This window comes from Sminthopsis crassicaudata, chromosome 2, assembly GCF_048593235.1.
Source record: "Sminthopsis crassicaudata isolate SCR6 chromosome 2, ASM4859323v1, whole genome shotgun sequence".
Taxonomy (NCBI): domain Eukaryota; kingdom Metazoa; phylum Chordata; class Mammalia; order Dasyuromorphia; family Dasyuridae; genus Sminthopsis; species Sminthopsis crassicaudata.
The window spans coordinates 119549080-119568680 of record NC_133618.1 but is presented as its reverse complement, the minus strand read 5'-3'; the positions used below and the strand labels follow the sequence as shown (position 1 = coordinate 119568680).

At 35.1% G+C, this 19601-nt stretch overlaps 2 long non-coding RNA genes across 3 annotated transcripts in view; one reads left to right on the top strand and one right to left on the bottom strand.

Moving 5' to 3' along the window:
- Positions 1-2996: 2996 nt before the first annotated feature.
- Positions 2997-18949, bottom strand: LOC141554799 (uncharacterized). Its single transcript, XR_012485966.1, has 3 exons — positions 18879-18949; positions 4272-4516; positions 2997-3219 (listed from the first exon to the last, which is right to left on the bottom strand). It is a non-coding gene; the product is annotated as an uncharacterized LOC141554799 (long non-coding RNA).
- The window catches only part of LOC141554798 (uncharacterized), a 139933-nt gene continuing 125092 nt past the window's right edge, over positions 4761-19601 (top strand). For both annotated transcript variants that reach the window (XR_012485965.1, XR_012485964.1), the window contains exon 1: positions 4761-4959. This is a non-coding gene — a long non-coding RNA (uncharacterized LOC141554798). The remainder of the gene's footprint in view (positions 4960-19601) is intronic.

Below are 19601 nucleotides of genomic sequence, written 5' to 3'. Positions count from 1 at the left end.
GGAAAGGGAATGTGATTGCATCTCTGAACTTTATCTCTGATTCATCAAAGTACATGACATCCTGAATCAAGTATGCTAAGAGCCTGGTTTAGTTCCTCTTGATGGGGTTCTAGATTGGTCAGGAAGATTATCTGTTTTTTTCTGTGGTCATCACGTATTTGTATTTGAAAGAGCCTTATTGGAATTCTTTGCTTTTTGCTCTTGTTGGGGGGTGAGCATCATAAAGTGTTTAAAGGAGAACAGTCTTGAGATTATGGGTAAGAATATGAAGGTTGAATAATCAGGCAGAATAGCTGTTGTCTGATTCCTCTAAGGTCATTAGAGCCGAACAGCATCAGGAGGAATTTAAAGGATGGAGGACATGTTCCCATTTTTAGGGACCAAGAAACATACGTCTATAAACTTAAAGGAGAAGAAATTCCTTCTTTAAAAATGTTGAATATGGAAGAAAAAACTAACAGGATGATGAGGTCTACTCTTATTTGGGAACTGGGTGGGATTGGGGGAGAGAAGGGCCCCTGCAGATCAGTTGCTTTCTTGGAATCTCTTCTGGTCCTCTGAGTAGAGTTCTTGTATGGTGAAACAGTTTAAATGGAAAAGTTGCTGACATTGTCATTAGAGATACCTACTGAGATGTAGGAAACAAGTACCTTTTTGTGCCAAGTCCTTTTGGCACTTTAAGAGGGGCAATAAAGGAAAGAAAGGGCCTTTGAAGAGAATAAAGGACTGTTTGCCCTCCCAGTGTAGTCTAATCTAGACTGACTGCAATCTTGTTCTTAGGTGAATTTGTCTTCAAATTCAAGGTCAGATCCAAATAGCTATCTGCGATCAAGTGATGTATTGTCTGACTTTGCCTAAAAGTTTTTCTATTTAGCTATATCTTTCTTGCTTTGACTTCAGGGAAGGTGTGGCAGTAAGGGTTAACCATGGCAGTAGGTGCAATAACATTGAGGATTCCCTTTTGTGCTTGGGCCAATTGAAACACTCCCTAATGATGATGATGAGGTGCCAATTTTTCAATAAGGGCCAATTTTGTGATTGCAATGTAATTCAGATTCATTCCCGCTTGCATTTTTTACTGAAATTATATGAGACTCCTCTATTTCATTAGGTGTATATTTGGGACCCCTTTCTAGATGTGGTCATTGATTAAGGAGAGAAAGTAGCCATGTAGTGACTAGGCAACCATAAGGAGGCCCCATATAAGTTTTATAGTACTTTTGGACAGTTAGCTCATTTAGCTGAATCTGTAATCCTTCCCTAATAAGGCTGTGGGATTCATCCTCATATATGGCATAATTAGTTCTTTTTTCCTCTTCCATGATCCCCACACTTTCTCTTTAATATACCAGCAGTGCAGAAAACAGCTTTTACTTATAATAAAACCATTTTGTATATGGGAGTGACATGCTAACAGTGATTTTGGCTTTTTATTTATGCATTATGGAAGCATGACCTAATGGATAAGCTGTGGAATTCTCAGAGTCAAGAAGAGAAGTATTCAAATCTTGTCTATGCCATTTCCTAGCTCTTTGAGCTTGGGAAAATCACTTGATCTCTTTGTGGCTCATGCAATTCCCTAGAGACTTTATTGGCTTCAGTGTTCATCAATAGAAGGGATTTATAAGCCAGGACTTTTCCATGCTGATGAAATCCACATCTTTCTTAGTGTCATGTATTATTTGTACAATCCAAGGTTTCATACTTAAGGAAAATTGTCACAGGTAATAGTCAAAAGGATTAATACTGAGTGTGTGTGTGTGTGTGTGTGTGTGTGTGTGTGTGTGTGTGTATGTATATATATATATATATATATATATATATATATATATATATATATATATGTATATATATATTGTTTTCTCTGATCCTAAGAAGAAAAGTGAATGGTTAGCATCTGCCTCATGTTGTATGCAGAGTCTTTCCTTTCCTTCTTGTCTTTAGTTGCAGAGTTGACCCAGTGCTTTGCTGCCAAGGAAGGAAAAGAATGTTTTCCTTTAGGGACCTAGATTTTATGTACTGGGTTGCAAAGCTTCATTTGATCCATGACCCACTATTTTTTTTACTCAATTTCTTCCTTTGGTTTCTGATAATATGCTGCTCAGTATGATTTTGTTCTTATTATATATGAGGAAAGACAGCAATATATACAAAAGAGCGAATGAGAATGAGGGTGAGTCCGGGACAACAAAACAGGAGGAATTTTTTCCAGGTAAGAGGACACCACAGGTTTGAAGCATAGGAACCTGAATTTTTCATGGCACAGATTTAAGGATTTTTGAGATGCAGTTTGGGCAAGGTTTTTATTTTTGTCCCCACCTTTGAAGAAACCATACTTCCACTGTCCAAAGTAAGCCCAATTTGAAAACTATGCCATATTTGCCTTTTTTTGTTTTAAGATGATTTGGTATATGTAAAGTTTTTGTGTCTTGTGTTATCAATAACTATCACTGACTACCATTGTCAGTCCTTTTATTCCCCCATGTGCTACTTGGAGACAGCTCACAATTTCAATGTGAGCATTTATGTATTAGAAATTGGCAAATACTACAGAGGAAAGGCATGATTTATTATTTCCATATTGCCTAGATTTTAAAAAGTGGAGATATTTGTAATGCAGAATAAACTTAAAAATATACCTGCTGTATGTACATTGTTTCTTTCAGAAAGCCTGTTGTTAAACATTTATCTGCATATCCCTGAAGCTAAAGTGAATTCCACTTGAAAATAAGTTGTCCATTTATGAGTAGAAGCATTTCCCCTTTAAAGTGAAGACTGTAGTTAATGATTAATTGCAATCCATTTCTGTCATTTAATATTCAAGGTAGCCTAAATGGGATTGAGACATGTACCCCAGCATTGGGAATGAAAGCAAATTGAAAGAGTAAGAAAGCATTTGTTCTAACCTGGGGAGACCTCAGAGAATGGGATGAATCAACTGTCAAGAGTGAGGATTAGCAGAATTGAACTTCCTAGCAATCTATTTAACTGGGTGAATGATGGGCAGGGTGAGGAAGGTGAAGACTATGATATTTATTTGTGATTATAAATAATGTTTATGATGATTTACATTTGTAAATAGATGGCCTCTGCTGATTATTTATGGGTTCCTGAGCCTTTAATCAAAGTGATGGCCCTGAAAATAATTTCAGTCTGCCACTAGTATAGAAATGAATGGTGCTGGTATAGTAGACAGCAAGTAAGGGCCATTGGTAATACCTGGAAAAAAGCACAAATAGCATTAGGTAATTTAGAAAAGTGCTCCATTTTGCAAAGCTTGCTTTACTTCTTCATAGTATCCAGAAATATAATGTTTGTCTCAATTAGAAGAATCGGGTCATGTCTCCAAAGATAAACAGATCCATTTTTCTTGGAGAAGTACACTAAAATCCTTCTAGCCTGGGTCAGCCTGAATGCATCAAGTGTATCCTAGAAGATTGTAGTTTCCTGCCTAATACTGCTGCTGGGCAAACATTCCTCCTTTCCTATGATGGGCTTTCTCCAAAGCCACACACAAATGGGCTCTTTAAGGAGTATCCTAGTTGTTACACAGAGTCTGTCTCAAAGCCCAGACCCCACATCTGGCCTAGGTTTACCCAGTTGTGCCTAAATATTCCACTACTTTCAGAGCACAGGACAGCTACACACAGCACTTGTGTTTCCAAATCCAAGGCCCTGTCTTGTTAGCAAATCCAGGATTTCCGTGTGTGTGTGTGTGTGTGTGTGTGTGTGTGTGTGTGTGTGTGTGTGTGTGTTTCTTTTGCAGTAACGAATGCTTCCTGGAGTCTATAAAATCCATGAGTCAATTTTATTAGCTCCCTGGAGCTAGGTGTGAGAGGGTCTCTGGTCTCTCACAATGGAAATTCAAACTGGATGGTTGAAAAGACTACTGAGCAATTTGGCAAATTAGGCCAAGCCAACCTTTTTGGCTCTGCTATTTCTTTCCTTTACTGCCTGGTCCTTCTGAGGCCCAATGTTTTATTCTTACTGGAGAAAATTTGATAATTCATTCATATTAAAAGCATTAGGGACTTACTGCTTATTCTGGGGTGGGATGGACTAGAATTTTAACAGAGGGTACAGGTAGAGGGTATCATTTAATACAAAGGTAATGAATCACCAATAGTGCAATTTCTGGCATTATAGGAGAGGTTATCTTTTGGAGTCCTTTGGTATTTATAATACCAACTTGCTGTATGTTTAACGGAAGAAAGTAAAATTCTGACACCCTCCCCAGCAGAGGACAACCTTCAGAAAGGGCCATCTTTTACCTTTTGTTACTTGATGAATAATAAGTAGACGTTTAGTGGAAGGGGGGCTTCTCTTTTTGTAGGCCCTTGTGCAATATCTTGCTTCTGAAGTATGTTTATATTCCCTTGCTTCTTTCTGGAGCTCAGGTACTTCCATCTAGTGCCAATTCTGAAAACTTCCCATGAGATCTTCTTCCATCAGGCACTTATTTCACTGGTCTCTGGTCTGGATATGCTCTGGAGGATCCTTTGGCCTTTTGTAAAACCTTCATTAGGGGAAAATTCAAACTCAAACAGCAGCTTTAAAACACTTACAGACAGAAAACTAGAGAACCCTTGTAGCTTTATTCTGAGTGCCAACTGAATAATGGGAGATCAGCAATGATACCGCAAATAAAACTAGATTTTCCATAAGCCTATCTTTCCATACTTTTCTTTTTCTTCCTTCTTTTCCCCTCTCATCTTTATTTAAAAGAAGGCACGATCAAATTGTAACTCAGGAATGCACCATGCAATCCATAGCTATTCTACTCAGAGTGGAAAGTATGATCCAGAGAGCTAAGCATTGGAAATCAATACTGTATTGCCAACACTCAATTATCCATGCATGGATTACTTGGGCCTCCATCTCCAACAACTGGGCTGAGTCCCAGGCTGCTAAGGGTAGGTTTGAGCCAGGAGGATCTGGATACCAGGAACATATCTGGGGGTAAGCTGTCTCTCAAGTGTGTGTGTGTGTGTGTGTGTGTGTGTGTGTGTGTGTGTGTGTATTGGACCATATGTCTATCTTCCAAAGCCAACTATAAATCACCTGTTGAGGATTTCAGCTTGAAACTGCCCAAATGCCAGGGGAGATGAGTTTTGCTTTACTCCCTGAATATGTTTACTTCTGGGCTTATTATTTAGAGCTGAGGAAGAGTTTCTCTGACTTCTTCCTTGATTCCTAAGGAAAAAGTTTTCTTTCCAAGTTAGCTGTGTGCCCACTAATCTCAAACATAGGATAGAGAATTATAAATTTTTTGCTTTGGAAGGTACCTTTGAGAACATCTGGTCCAATTCTCCCATTTTAGAGATGAGAAAACTTAGGTCCAGAAACTGTGGCTTACAAAAGGTCATTCATGTAGCAAATGCTACGTAGAACTGTGCTTCAAACTATGTCTTTGAAACCAATAGTGCTTTCATTATACCATAGCAGCCATCTAGAAGTACTGCCTACATGGTAGGTGCCTTCTGGGAGAAAAGGTACTCTATCTTTTCTTTATGTCTTGTACACAGCACCTAGCATGGTGCAATATATGATTATAAGCCCCTGGTGAGCAGGATCAATATTTTTTCCACTTTGTATTCTAGAGTGCCAAGGTTTTGCCCTGCCTCTGATGAATATGAACATTTGTAAATGAGTAAATTTATTCTCTGTGGTTTATGGAAAGTGAAGTTCTTTCCCTCCTTACACCCCAGTGATAAGTGAAACCCCTCTTTGGAAAAGGTACTCTCAGTTAGTCTCTCCACAAGCATTTATTAAGCACTTGCTATAGCCATTGTGATAAAATATAAAAATTCAAAGAAAAGCAAAAGAACACAGACTGTCAAAAAAGCACACAAAATAATGGTTATACTTATTTTTTCCTGTAGCAGCTGGTGGAGCAGTCGATAGAGCAAGAGCACCATGCCTGATCAGGAAGACCTGAGTTCAAATTAAACTTTTGAAATTTATTAGTTGTCTAACCACAATCTGTATTTAAATTTCTGTAAAATTAGGATAATAATAAAAACATTTACCTCTCAAGGTTCTTGTGAAACAAATGAGATAATTGTAAAATACTTAGTTTTTTATTGGCACACAATAGGCATTATATAAATGCTAGTTATAGTTATTCTATATCTTCTGCTACTTTGGAATTCTTTTAGGATAATAGTTTTAGAATACAATGACTTTGGCTTGTTTTCTGTTTGGCAAATATAAGAAAAGTAAATATAGAGTCTTGAATTGAATTGGAAGTAAAAAGAAGTAACAATTTCAGATGATGGAGTGGAGGGGAGGTAGAGTGAGGGGAAGGGCCTTCTTTGGGCCCAAAGAAGAAGGTGGCATTTTAAGCTTTAGGAAACACTTGAGAATCCCAGGCGTGTCCCTCTGGCTTCCCATCCTGGCTCTGAAGCTGATTTCCTGGGTGGCCTCCCTCATGGGCCTACTGTCAAGGGTGCCAATTAATAATAATGTCTAATTAATGATCACAAAGAGTTAGGTTGTTGCCAGAAGTGACTGCATGCCTGGCTTCAGGCACAGCTGGCAGACAGCATGCCACCTGGGCATGAGGATCTTGGCAGTCCCACGGCATCTGGGAGGATTTGATTCCCACTGTAGGTATCCTGGCCAGCTCCGGGAGTGGAGAAGTCATAGATAGAAAGTATCTTGCTATAACCAGAAGAGTATAATGAGGAACAAAAGACACATTACTGTGAGCTAAAGAGGAAGATAAAGAATAACTGAAATACTGAAGAACTGCTTTAGGGGAGCAAATGTTTCATAATGGTAGAAGCATGCATTCTCTCTGGATGGTCTATCCCTTGAGTAACGTAGTTTCTGCCCCTCTGGCTGAAGGGCTGGAAGGTGAATCAAAGAACTTCTCCAAAACCATCATTCAAAGAGGGTTCCCACGTTGGTCATTTCCCACCCAGTTGTTCTTCTTTAGACTGGGCTCCATCATGCCCCCCTGTAGTGATCTTTCCTCTCCCTCCTCTGTGCTTCCTTTTTTAGCTCCTTTCTGTGTGTTCTTTTTCCCCTATCAGATTGTAATCCCTTGAGGGAAGAAATTATCTTTCTTTTTCCCATTTGTATTTTTAGCACTTGGCAGATCTGAAGATCACCTGGCAGGATAAGATACTAGACACTGAAATCATTTCTCAAACTAAACTGCCAAACATTCGAACTCTCCTGCAGAGAATGCAACTCCATTGGGCTGGCCACATTGTTCAAATGCCAAATGGGTGTTTTCCCAAAAGACTGTTCACACAGGGCAAGCACTCATGGGGTGGTCAGAAAAAGCAGTACAAGGACACTCTTAAGGTCTCTCTTAAGAATGTTAGAGTTGATTGTGGGACATGTATGATAGGACCCCCAGCATGGCGTGCCCTCATCAGAAAACGTGTTGGGTTCAATGAGCAAAGCAGAATTGAATTAGCTCAGAAGAAATGTGAGATGGACAAGGTTAGAGAGACCACTCCAAATGTTCACAGGGACGATTTGTATCTGACCTGTGGCAGACATTCTGAGTTTGTATTGGTTTGGTCAGTCACAGTCGGTCACACTATAATGACTCTTACCTAGTGATGTCATTTTGGTTGTCTTGGAGAATGAAGGGCAACAACCAACCTAATAGAGTAACTGGCACTATGCTTAATCAATGCTTAACAAATATTTATTAACTGACTCTCCTCTAAATTTTGGGTAATTATTACATAGGACCCATGACCTGATCACACAGAGCTTTGGGAGTGAGCATTTAAGAAAAAGTGCTCTGGTCTATGTCTGTAGGAAGGAGGAAATTGAGATGGAAGATTTAATGATTTAAAGATGTTTTTTGGATTAAGACAGACCCTACTTATTCCTTCTCTGAGGATTGGTTGGAGACACGAACACACGTACATGTTGGTGTAACTGGATGATCTCATTGTCTTTGAGAAGATGTTGGTAGAATATGAGAAAATATGAATGAAAATTTTCAGTCAGCTAAAACAGAGCTTCTTATACTTTTTCTTCTTGTGATCCACTTGAGAAATTTTTACACAAGTCTGAGCATATAGGTATACAAATCAAACATTCAACAAATCAAAATTTAGTAACCCCCAAATTCAGTTATATGACCCATGTGGGTTCACAACTTACAGCTTAAGAAGTTTGCCCAAAACTCTTCAATTGATAAGTGCCAATTTTTCAGTCACCATCAAGCCTATGGGTTGCATGGTGTCTTAGTAGGCTGTGAATACAGAGCCTGAGGACTTAGAAGCTCAAAGCACTTGTCAGCTTTGTTCACAAAATCTGTAAGAACTAAATACTAGGATTGGGTGTCAAAAGTGTATGAACAATTATGATATCATTGCTAAGCCATTCAATAATTTCAGTCATGATTCTACAAATGTTCATATAACTGAAGAGAATTAAAGCAGAAGGACTACAAAGTTCAGTGTCACCCAACCTTTTGGGTGTCAGTTGGATACTTCTGCAAGGCAATGTTTGAATAGTGTTTTAAGTATTTAAAATACATATACCAGTGCTAGGTAACTCCAGAGACAGTACAATAGGGCAATGACAAGAGCTCTGGGACTGGAGTCCGAGAGTCTGAGTGTAATTCTTGCCTCTCGTAATTGTGAACTTGGGTAAGTCCCTTAATCACTGTGTGCCCCAGCAAAATAAGACTGGATAAGATGATTTCAGAAATTCCTTCCATGTTCAAATCTCTGATCCTCTGATGAAATAAATTGCAAGGTCACAACTTTAAGTCTGTGCTGTTATGGCTCAGGAAAGCCCTTTGTATCAGACTTCAGATGCTGCCAGCCTGGGGAGCTTGGAAGCAGTCTTGCACCATCAAGATAATGATGGATACCAGAAACTAATTGTGATTGCCATTAGTGCCCTTTTGGACACTATTATCCCATAATTTTGGAAATATTATCCCATAAGCAAATAGTTCTTGTCTTTGAAGGGGATTGTTGTGGTAAGTTCAAAGACTATATATAATATTCATTAATATGGAGAGATAATCCTGTTGCCATGTCCTGACCAGCACTAAGTTGGATGCCTGTCAGAGGCAGTGAATTGGTGTTCACACCAGTCAACTGTGAGTTTAGCATACACTATTGGCCAAGTAAGATGAATGTGAATGAGGAAGTCCTGTCGATAGCAGTGATAGCCACAGAAGGTGTGAAGGTTATCCCTGGCATGTGGGAAGACTTCTGTCCTTTGAAAGTTTGGCTGAGTATCTGAGTATCTTTTTTAAAAGAAATTTTTAATATAGTATTTATTTTTCTAAATATATGCAAAAATAGTTTTCAACATTCGCTTTTGCAAAAACATATGTTTCAATTTTTCCTCCTTCTTTGCTCCCTTTCCCCCTTCCCAAGACAGCAAGCAATTCAATATAAGTTAAATGTGTAATTCTTCTAAATATATTTCCATGATCGTCATGCTGCACAAGAAACAGATCAAAAGTGAAAAAAAACCCACAAGAAAGGAAAAAAAAGCCAAGTAAGCAAACAATCACCACAAAGATGAAAATACGCTGCTTTGATTCACATTCAGTTTCCATAGTTTTCTCTGTGGATAGGATGGCATTTTCTATCACAAGCTAGGAGATTAACTTGAAACCACCTCATTGTTGAAAAGAGCCAAGTCAATCATAGTTGATTATCACATAATCTTGTTGTTACTGTGTACAATGTTCTCTTGATTCTGCTCAATTCCCCTAGCATCAGTTCATGTAAGTCTTTCCAGGCTTTTCTGAAATTAGCCAAATAATTGTGACTTCTAGAGAATATGCCTGCAGCAGATGCCCTTGGACTCAGATGATCAAAGGATAGATTGAAAAGCTATTAGAAATGGTATATGTAAAGAAGAGAGATTGAAATTCTTAGGGATTTTAACTTCATTTCTTATAGACCATATCTGATCCCATGTATAGTACTGGGAAGCAATTGGTATTATCCAGAGCATTTTGCTCTATAATTTTAAAAGCACTATATGACTTTGGAAATGAGTTGAGAGAAAACTTGAGCTAATAAGAAATGGATTCTATTGGCCTAAGGTAGAAGTCTGTCAGTCAATAAGCATTTTTTAAGGGCTTATTGTATACCAGGTACTGGGCTAAGTGCTGAGGATCCAAGAAAGCCACTGTCCTGCCCACAGATGAAGAGGTAGCTTTTCTTCAGATAGGACATTCATCTAATTATAGCCTTACTTCAACAAAACTCTGATAGAAACAAGAGACATTATGATAGTCATGTTAATTGTCAAGAGCTTATGCAAGGAGATTCACTTCTTTTCAAAAATAGATTTTTGTTGATATCATTTGTTTTCACATTGCCTAGATTTCCTCCTGGATTCCATCCCTTCTCCTCTTTCAGAAAGACATCATTTATAACAGATTTTTAAAAAGGGGATAGTCAATATTAGAGAATTTATGGAAAGACAGATATATTAATACTTTGTTGATGGATCCATGAATTAAAGCAATTTGGAATTATGCAAATAATTTTGCTAAAATATTTAGCATGCTTGTAATAATAATTCATGGCTTCACCAATAGTGAATTTATTTGTCTGTCTTTGCACAACCCCTCCAAAATCGACCATCCTCATTTTTGTCATTTTTGTCAATTTTCTGACTATGAGGAGAAACCTCAGGGTTATTTTGATTTGCATCTCTCTTCATTAGTGATTTGAAGGGTTGTTAATAATTTGCTATTCTTCCTTTGAAAACGGATTGTTCATGCCTTTCAATCATTTATTTATTGGACAATAGCTAGAAGTTTTACAAATATTTCTATTAGGTAGTTATATATCTTGTATGCCAAATTTTTAATCAGACCTATTTAATGCAAAGATCTGCCTCCTCCCCTAGCCACAATTAAGTATTTCCCTTCCTTCCCTGCATGCAATAATTATATACATACATACATACATATATATAAATTGTTTTTTTTATTTTATTAAAGCTTTTTATTTACAAAACATATGCATGGGTAATTTTTTAATATTGAACCTTGCAAAATTTCTGTTCCTAATTTTCCCCATTCCCTCTACCACCTCCCCTAGATGGCAACTAATCCAATACATGTTAAAAGTGTTAAAATATATGTTAAATCCAATATATGTATACATATTTATACAGTTATCTTGCTGCATAAGAAAAATCAGATTAAGAAGGAAAAAAAAAACTAAGAAAGAAAACAAAATGCAAGCAAACAATAATAGAAAGAGAGAGAATGCTATGTTGTGGTCCACACTCAGCTCCCACAATCCTCTCTCTGGTGTACATGGCTCTCTTTATCACTGAACAATTGGAACTGGTTTGAATACTCTCATTGTTGAAGAGAGCCACATCCATACTCTTGTTGTTGCCGTGTATAATGATCTCCTGGTTCTGCTCATTTCACTCAGCATCAGTTCATGTAAGTCTCTCCAGGCCTTTCTGAAATCATCCTGCTAGTCATTTATTACAGAACAATAATATCCCATAACATTCATATATTCAGCCATTCTCTAATTGATAGGTATCCACTCAGTTTCCAGTTTCTGGCCACTACAAAAAGGGCTGCCACAAACATTTTTGTACATGTGGGTCCCTTTATCTCTTTTAAGATCTCGTTGGGATATAAGACCAGTAGAAACACTACTGAGTTAAAGGGTATGCACAGTTTGATAACTTTTTGAGCATAGTTCCAAACTGCTCTCCAGAATGATTGGATCCATTTGCAATTCCACCAACAATGTAGTAGTGTCCTAGTTTTCCCACATCCCCTCCAACATTTGTCATTATCTTTTCCTATCTTAGCCAATCTGAGAGGTGTATAGTGCTATCTCAGAGTTGTTTTAATTTGCATTTCTCTAATGAATAATAATTTAGAGCATTTTTTCATGTGATTACAAATAGTTTCAATTTCATCTGAAAATTATCTATTCATATCCTTTGACCATTTATCAATTGGCGAATGGCTTGAATTCTTATAAATTTGTGTCCATTCTCTATGTAATTTAGAAATGAGGTCATTATCAGGACCTTTGAATGTAAAAATGTTTTTCCAGTTGCAATAATTATATTTGTGTAGAAACTTTTTAAAATTTCATGTAATCAAAATGATATTCTTTTATGCTTGCGAAATTTCATCTTTTATTTGGTTAAGAATTTTCCTCCTTTTGATAACTGAGAAAAATATATGATCTCTTTCTCTTCTACTTTTTCATGGTATAGTCTTTTATATTCAAAGGATTTGATTCTGTTAAGGATCAGGGAAACTAAAGGAGTCTCTGCTGACTTCAAGGAAACATTTCTGTTCAAATGCAAAGGAGTAGTGTTGAATCTGGAGGCATTCTTTTTCTCGATTAATACTCTAGTGGTAGAGGTCCTTAGGGAGCAAAGAATATTCATAGAATCTGTCGAGAATTATAGTTAGCCTGGGTTATCCATAAATTCAGAATTGGCTGCAGACTGAAAGGTCTATGGATGCTAATAGCCTGGACTATGTACAAACTTGAGGTCATGATAGAAGCTCTAGGACTATTCAGCTCAGTGACCAAGTTTATTTAATGATCCTTAGGAAATAATGGGTGAAATTTTTGCCTATGCAGCCTGATGACACCCATTGCTAGAACACATGCAGAATGTACGTGCTTTTTTGTAACAGAAGTATAGATGATTATATCTATGTTCTAAGACTTACTATGCATTATGGTTTCTTACTCAGTTACACACAACCTTTGCTATAACTGCAAGCAGGCAATTTTAAAATTAAAGATTTATTAATGTGTTTTGAAAAAGAAATATATTTTTTCTCCTTTCCATCCCCACCTCATCATGAAAAAGAAAAGAAAAACAATTTTTGTAACTAATATTCATAATCAAACAAAACAAATTTCATCAGTGACTTTATTCAGACATGAACATATATATATACACACACATGTGTATATGTAAAAATACACACATATGTCTCATTTTGTACACTAAATCCATCAACTCTGTCATGGGTAGCATGTTTTATCATTAGTCCTTTGGAATCACAAATGGTTAATGTATCAATCATAACTCTTACAGCATTCAAAGCATTTTTTTTTTTTTTTTTTGTTTTTCAAACCACATTGCTGCTATTATATACATTGATCTGGTTCATTCTTTGATTTATGAATGTTTTCATTTTTATAATATTATATATTGTTCTTCTAATTCAGTTCATATAAGTCTTTTCATGTCTCCTTGGCAGAAATCATACTTTGTTATAGTGTATAATCTTTTAAAATATATTGCAGCTATTGTGTTATTATTTTGTTTAATATTTTTGTGTCAATATTCATTAGGTAAAATTATCTTAATTTTTTTCTTTCCATTGTCACTTCCTGGTTAAATATCAGTTTATTTAATAGTAGCCTCTCTTCTGTCCTTTCACCCTAAAACCATTTTTTGTTCATATTTAGTGGAATTAATTATTCTTTGAATGTTTGATAAAACTTATTTACAAAATCATTTGTTTCTGAAATATTTTCTTTAAGATTTAATTATTAGCTTATTCAATTTATATTCTGAATTGACTTCTTTAAATTCTTCATGTCCTATTTTGTTAATTTGAGAATAACACATTTATATATGTGTAGATATATGCATATATATATATCTACACACATACATTTATGATACTTTTATTTCCTCTAAGTTATCCATTTGTTGGTAATTGGGCAGATATTTTCTGGAGCTTTATCTTTATTTGTTGCAAATTCTCCTTTTTAAATTTTTGATACTGGTGATTTGATTTTCCATTTAAATCATTAGCCAACTGTTTATTTTATAAACTAAAATCTTAGCTCCTTTTTAAAAGCTCAGTTTAATGATACATTCTTCCAATTTTGTTAATTTCTTCTTTGATTTTTGCAGCTTCTGTTTTGGTGTTTAGATGAAAAATTTTTTTTAATGTAAATCTGCTTTTCCAAGTTTTATGATTTTTTTTTTGTTACATGTTCCAATTTATTGATTTGTTTCTTATGTTGAAAGTTTTTTTTAAAATTTGTTTCATTTATTTATTTTTAGCAATGAACATTTTTAAAAATACAGTTGAGACTGTATTCTACAAGTTTTAGTATGCTGTCTCATTGTTGTCATTTTGGCTAATAAAATTTCTCTTGTTTCTGTGAATTATGCTTTGACTCACCAATTTTCTGAGACCAACTTATTAAATCTCTTATTTTTCAAACTTTCTTCAAGCACCTTTCACTGAAAGTAATTTTCATTTCATTTTTGTCAGCGAAGGTTATGTAATATGTCTTTGTCTTCATTTGTTGGTAAGAATTATATGTTCTAGGATATGGTGAAATTTTTGTAAAAAGACTATGCATAGCTGAGAAATGTAAACATACATATATTTACACATGTAATTTTTTTAGAAGGTCATGCAAAATATACCCACATTTTCCAACTAGGTATGGTCTTTTTTGTGAAAATTATATAATGTATATATGTATGTGTGCAGACACAGATATATGCACACACATATACATGCAAACTTCTTAAGTGTACATGATCTTTTTATTTTTAATAAAAATTAACCTAGAATATATACTCTTTATCAACAAATGCAGAAAAGCAAACATATTAAATACACCCTTAACTAATCATAATGAAGTAAAAACTATAAATATACATAGGTATATACAAAATATGTATTTCTTTCTGTTTCATTCAATAATTGCCAGAGATCTACCATATTTTTCAAAAATTCTATTCAGATTCTTAACTTTAAAAATCTTTTTATTAGATTTGTCTAAAATACTCATATCGAAGCCTTCCACTATTATAATTTTATTTCTCCTTGTAAAAATTAAAATTTCCTCCAAGTATTTAAATGATATATCATTCAGTATATGTCTATATAGATATTAAGTATATTAATCTCTTTTAAGCATGTCTTTTTATTGTTATCTGTAATTATAATTGCTACCTTTTTTTAGTTCATTTGAAACAATAAATTCTGCTTCAGGTTCTTACATTAAATTGATGTGATTATTTGTTTTAAAGTGTTTTTCTTATAAACAGTGTTATCGATGGGTTCTGTTTTCTAATCCATTCTATTGCTTTCTTCCATTTTATAAATGAGTTCATTCTATACAGGTTCATGTAAATGTTTCTCAATTTCACATTTCTGTCTGTCATTATATTTCAAAAATGAAATGAAAATTACTTTCAGTGAAAGGTGCTTGAAGAAAGTTTGAAAAATAAGAGATTTAATAAGTTGGTCTTAGAAAATTGGTAAGTTAAAGAATAAATCCAGAACTATCATCTTATATAGTTCCTTTACTTTCTTTTCTTCCTCTACTCTTTACATAGACAGTGAAAAAGTGTGTGTGATATTGTCACTTTGCTTTTTTGTTTTGTTTTGTTTTCTACCGTTCTTTTATTCATTTATTCATTCCTCTCTCTCTCTCTCTCTCTCTCTCTCTCTCTCTCTCTCTCTCTCTCTCTCTCTCTCTCTCTCTCTCTCTCTCTCCTGTTCTTTTTTCCTTGCCTGATTCCCATTTCTTTCTTCTCTTTAGATATCCCTCTCCACTTCACAATTTAGCATCCCAAATTGGAATATGTTTTATTTATGATTAATTCCTCCTTTATTCTACCTCCTCTCTTAACCTTGCCTCTCCTCTGCTTGTTCTTGCCTGTTTTTCTTGTTTAGTTCAATGTGTTTCTATGTCAAATTCTTTGTGTATTTGTGTTCAATCATTTTTTTTTCTGATTCAGATGGAGTTGTGGCTCTCCAAAAAGAAAAAAAGTACATGACATACTTTTCAGTTTAATCTACATTATTAATATTTTCTTTGTCACTTTTTTAAGTCCAGGAAATTAACAGAATAATAAATCAAATCTTGTTTTGTGATGTTTGCTGATTTCCAAGATATAAATGCTCACTCTAAAAATTAAATAGTCATCTTTTGCAAGCTTGTTCAAGCTTACTCTCACACACCCTTTTGTTAATTTTATGCCCATTTTCCCTACCATTTCCTCTATGACTGATATTTGAACTATTTATATCTGGGTACTTGAATTGTCTTTTCTTTGAATTGGAAGCTTTGGATTCTGGCTATGAGATTCTTGATAAATTTTCATTTTACTTCTTATTTTTAAGAGGTAACATATGGGTTCTTTTTATTTTAATTTTACCTTTTGGTTTTAATAGGGTTAGTCAGTTTCCATTTATGATAACAAAATATGATAACTAGGTTTATTTTTTATTTTCCAGTAGTACCATGATTTTAAAATTCTCTCTCCTTGAAGTATTTTCTAGATCAGTTGTTTTTGATAAGATTCTTCATTTTAATTTATATTTCAGTTTTTAAAATTTTTGTTTTAATATTTCTTGTCTCATTGAATCTTTTATTTTTGTGTAGTTTACTCTAATTTTCAGAAAGAAAATTGTTTAGGTCACATTTTGTATGTTCTGTATTAAACTCTATCCTCCTGGTTCTTCCCCTTAGACAGTTAATTTCATTTATAATATCTTTTTAATATTTTTTGATCTCTTCAAGGAATTTTAATAGATCTTATAGGTAACCCATCTTTTTTGAGGCTTATAGAATCTCTAATTATTCTGTACATTGGAGGGCTTTGGATATTCAAAATTTCTCAATATTGGTCTTTTTTTTTCTCTTTTTATTCCCATTTCCAGCTTTCCTTTCTGAATTGAGACTTTTTAACAGGTCTATGCATGACTGTTCTTGCATATTGGCATGGAATGATGGCACTCTTTTAGGTTTTGATTTATATTGTCAATGGTCCCTCCCTTCAGCTGATTTTTGCTGGACATAAAGCAGTCAGAATTTATATTTTCCTGTATCCTCCAGGCTCAGTTTTCCAAGCTCTATGGTCATCCTAGATAAATCATGCCCAAAGATTAAAACTTTCAGATAACTTGGTAGGAACTTTTCTGGTTTTCATTCCTACTTCCTATTAGAACCCATATCCCATGGTTCTTTGCAGTTAGGTGATACAGAAGATAGAATGCTGAGCCTGAAATTAGGAAGACCTAAGTTTGAATACATGTTGAAAGACACTTACTAGTTGTGACTCCGGGAACATCATTTCTGTTTTCCTCTATGAAATAGCAACTATCTTCTTAGATTATTATAAGGATCCAATGAAATAATATTTGTAAAAATATTAAATATCAAAGCACGGTGCCTTAGGTGCTATATAAATGTCATTATAATTTTTGTTGTTATTATTAGCCTGCGTCTTCTTGACTGGACTATCCTAATATTGTGAGAACTAGAAGGCCCCTAAGGGGTATACTTTCCTCATAAGTTCCTCCTTTTGAGTCCTTGTCCTTAAAGTTTGTAAACTGTCCTTACAGTTTATGGGTACTTAGGCTGGTTGAAAGTACTTATTGTAATTTTTTTACTTCTTAATTATTATTTGGTCTAGTTCTCTTTTATTTTATCTTTTCTATTTTATGGTATGGGAACTAAACTGTTCTGTTCCTATTCCATTGGCCAAATTGATTGGAAGTCAATGCCAGTATTTTTTCAGTGATGCCATATAGTTGTAATTCATGGAATATCAAAGAATTTAAGTTGTTTATCATCCTGAGGGCTATGGAGAGGTTCATATCAGGCTGAGGGAAGTTGTGGTAAATTACTAATGAATAATTTTCAAGAGAACCAGTTAGTCAATAGGAATATATTCCAACCAGTGAGCTAAGTACTGGAACTACAAATAGGGAAAAAAAAAGAAAAGCAGTTGCTGACTGCAAAGAGCATAATTTTGATGGAGGAAGACAATATAATGAAGGGGTATAAAAAGTGGAAGGGGGTAGGAAGAAGGTACCTGCCTGGACTCAAGGTATTAAAGTCTGGAGAGTCAAAAGCAAAATCAGGAGAGGAATAAAAAAAAAGAGTAAATGGAATCTTAACAGGGAAGGCAGTATTAATTGTGAGGGTAGGATAGGGTTAGGGGAATGACACTACTGAGAATCCATAAAATGGATCTTGGGATGAGTCTTGTAGGAAGCCATGGAAACTGGTCATGCAAATGAGAAGGGAAAGGATTTTAGGAATGGGGGAGAGTCAGTGCAAATGAATGAAGTTGGTGTGTGGAATTGTCTTGTGAGGAACAGTAAGTGGGCCAATGAAGATGGATCATATTGGAAAGAGTAGAGTATTAGAACCCTGGAAAAATAAAGGAAGAGACCAAGTTTTGGGGGAATTTCACATCTGATCCTGGATGTTTATTGAGTAATAGGAGGGGGAATGACATGTTTATATCTATATTTTAGAAAAAATATTTACAGTTTAGTAGAACACGTATTGGAGTAGAATGAGACTTGAGGCAGGCAAACTTATTAGTAGGCTAGTTGAAATAAGAGGTGAAGAAGGGTCTGCACAAGGAGTGGCCCCTGTACTGGACAGAAAGGAATACATATGAAGACAAGATTTGACAACAGAATAAATATGTGAGGAGTGAATAAGGAGACCGTACAGTATTGAATTTATGGACTTAGGTGCCTTGGAGAATGGTGTTATCCTTGATAATAGTATGATTTTTGCAGAGAGAGGTATATAACAGAAAGGTGAGGTGGTCATTGATTTAGTGTGAGAGATAATGGGTGGGCAACTCTATGAAACATTGATATCTACATCATGTCAAGAAATCTAGAAGAAAGTTTCTTGAGCTTTAAAGATTTTTATGGCTTAAAATGTATACATTATGTAGGATGAGAAGGCTTGAATAGGTGTGATCTTTGCTGGTAGAGGAAGTACCCACAGTGATGAGCTTGTTCAAGAATCCAATTAACATGGAATTATGGCATTTGAAAGGAATTTAGAAATCTCTAGTCTAACTCTTTGTTTGCAAAGAAAAAGACCTAGAGAAGCACAGTAGCTTACCTGAGGTCACATCATTATCCACAGAGGTAGGACATAGAGCCAGGTTTTCGATTCTCTCTCTAGGAGTGTTTTCTCTCATGTTATGCTGATTCTAACAGCAGTTTCATTTATAGCCTGATTTCATCATTTGTACTACCCTGACTTTCTCAATCAGCTAATTAATATTTCATTATAATTACTTGGGAAAAGAGGGAAGGTATGGGTGGAGGGAAGCAAATTTTCCTTAAAAGTAAATTTAGTCAGAAATGGATATAAATTAACAGATTTCTAAGGCTGCTGAGTTGGAAGGGACATCTGGTTCAACCCTCTGGCTGAAGAATGAATGAGGTCTAGATAACATATAGTGTGTGTGTGTGTGTGTGTGTGTGTGTGTGTGTGTGTGTGTGTGTGTGTTCCTAAATGAAGAGGCTACTTCATTTTCAATGAGAGTGGGGAGTTGTAGCTATGAAACCCCAATATCCTTGGAAGAGACAGATTTTCTTTTATGGGTGTTTGAGTCTCATTAATTTTCTTTACTGCCATCATTCTTCCCCTGATGGAAATACTTAAAAGAGAGAAAAGAAAGAGAGAAAAAGAAAGGAGAAAAAAGGAAGGAAGGAAGAAGGAAGAAAAAGAAAGAAAGAAAAAAAGAAAGAAAGAAAAGAAAAGAAAAGAAAAAAGAAAGAAAGAAAGAAAAAAGAAAAGAAAAGGAAAGAAAGAAAGAAAAGAAAAGAAAAAGAAAGA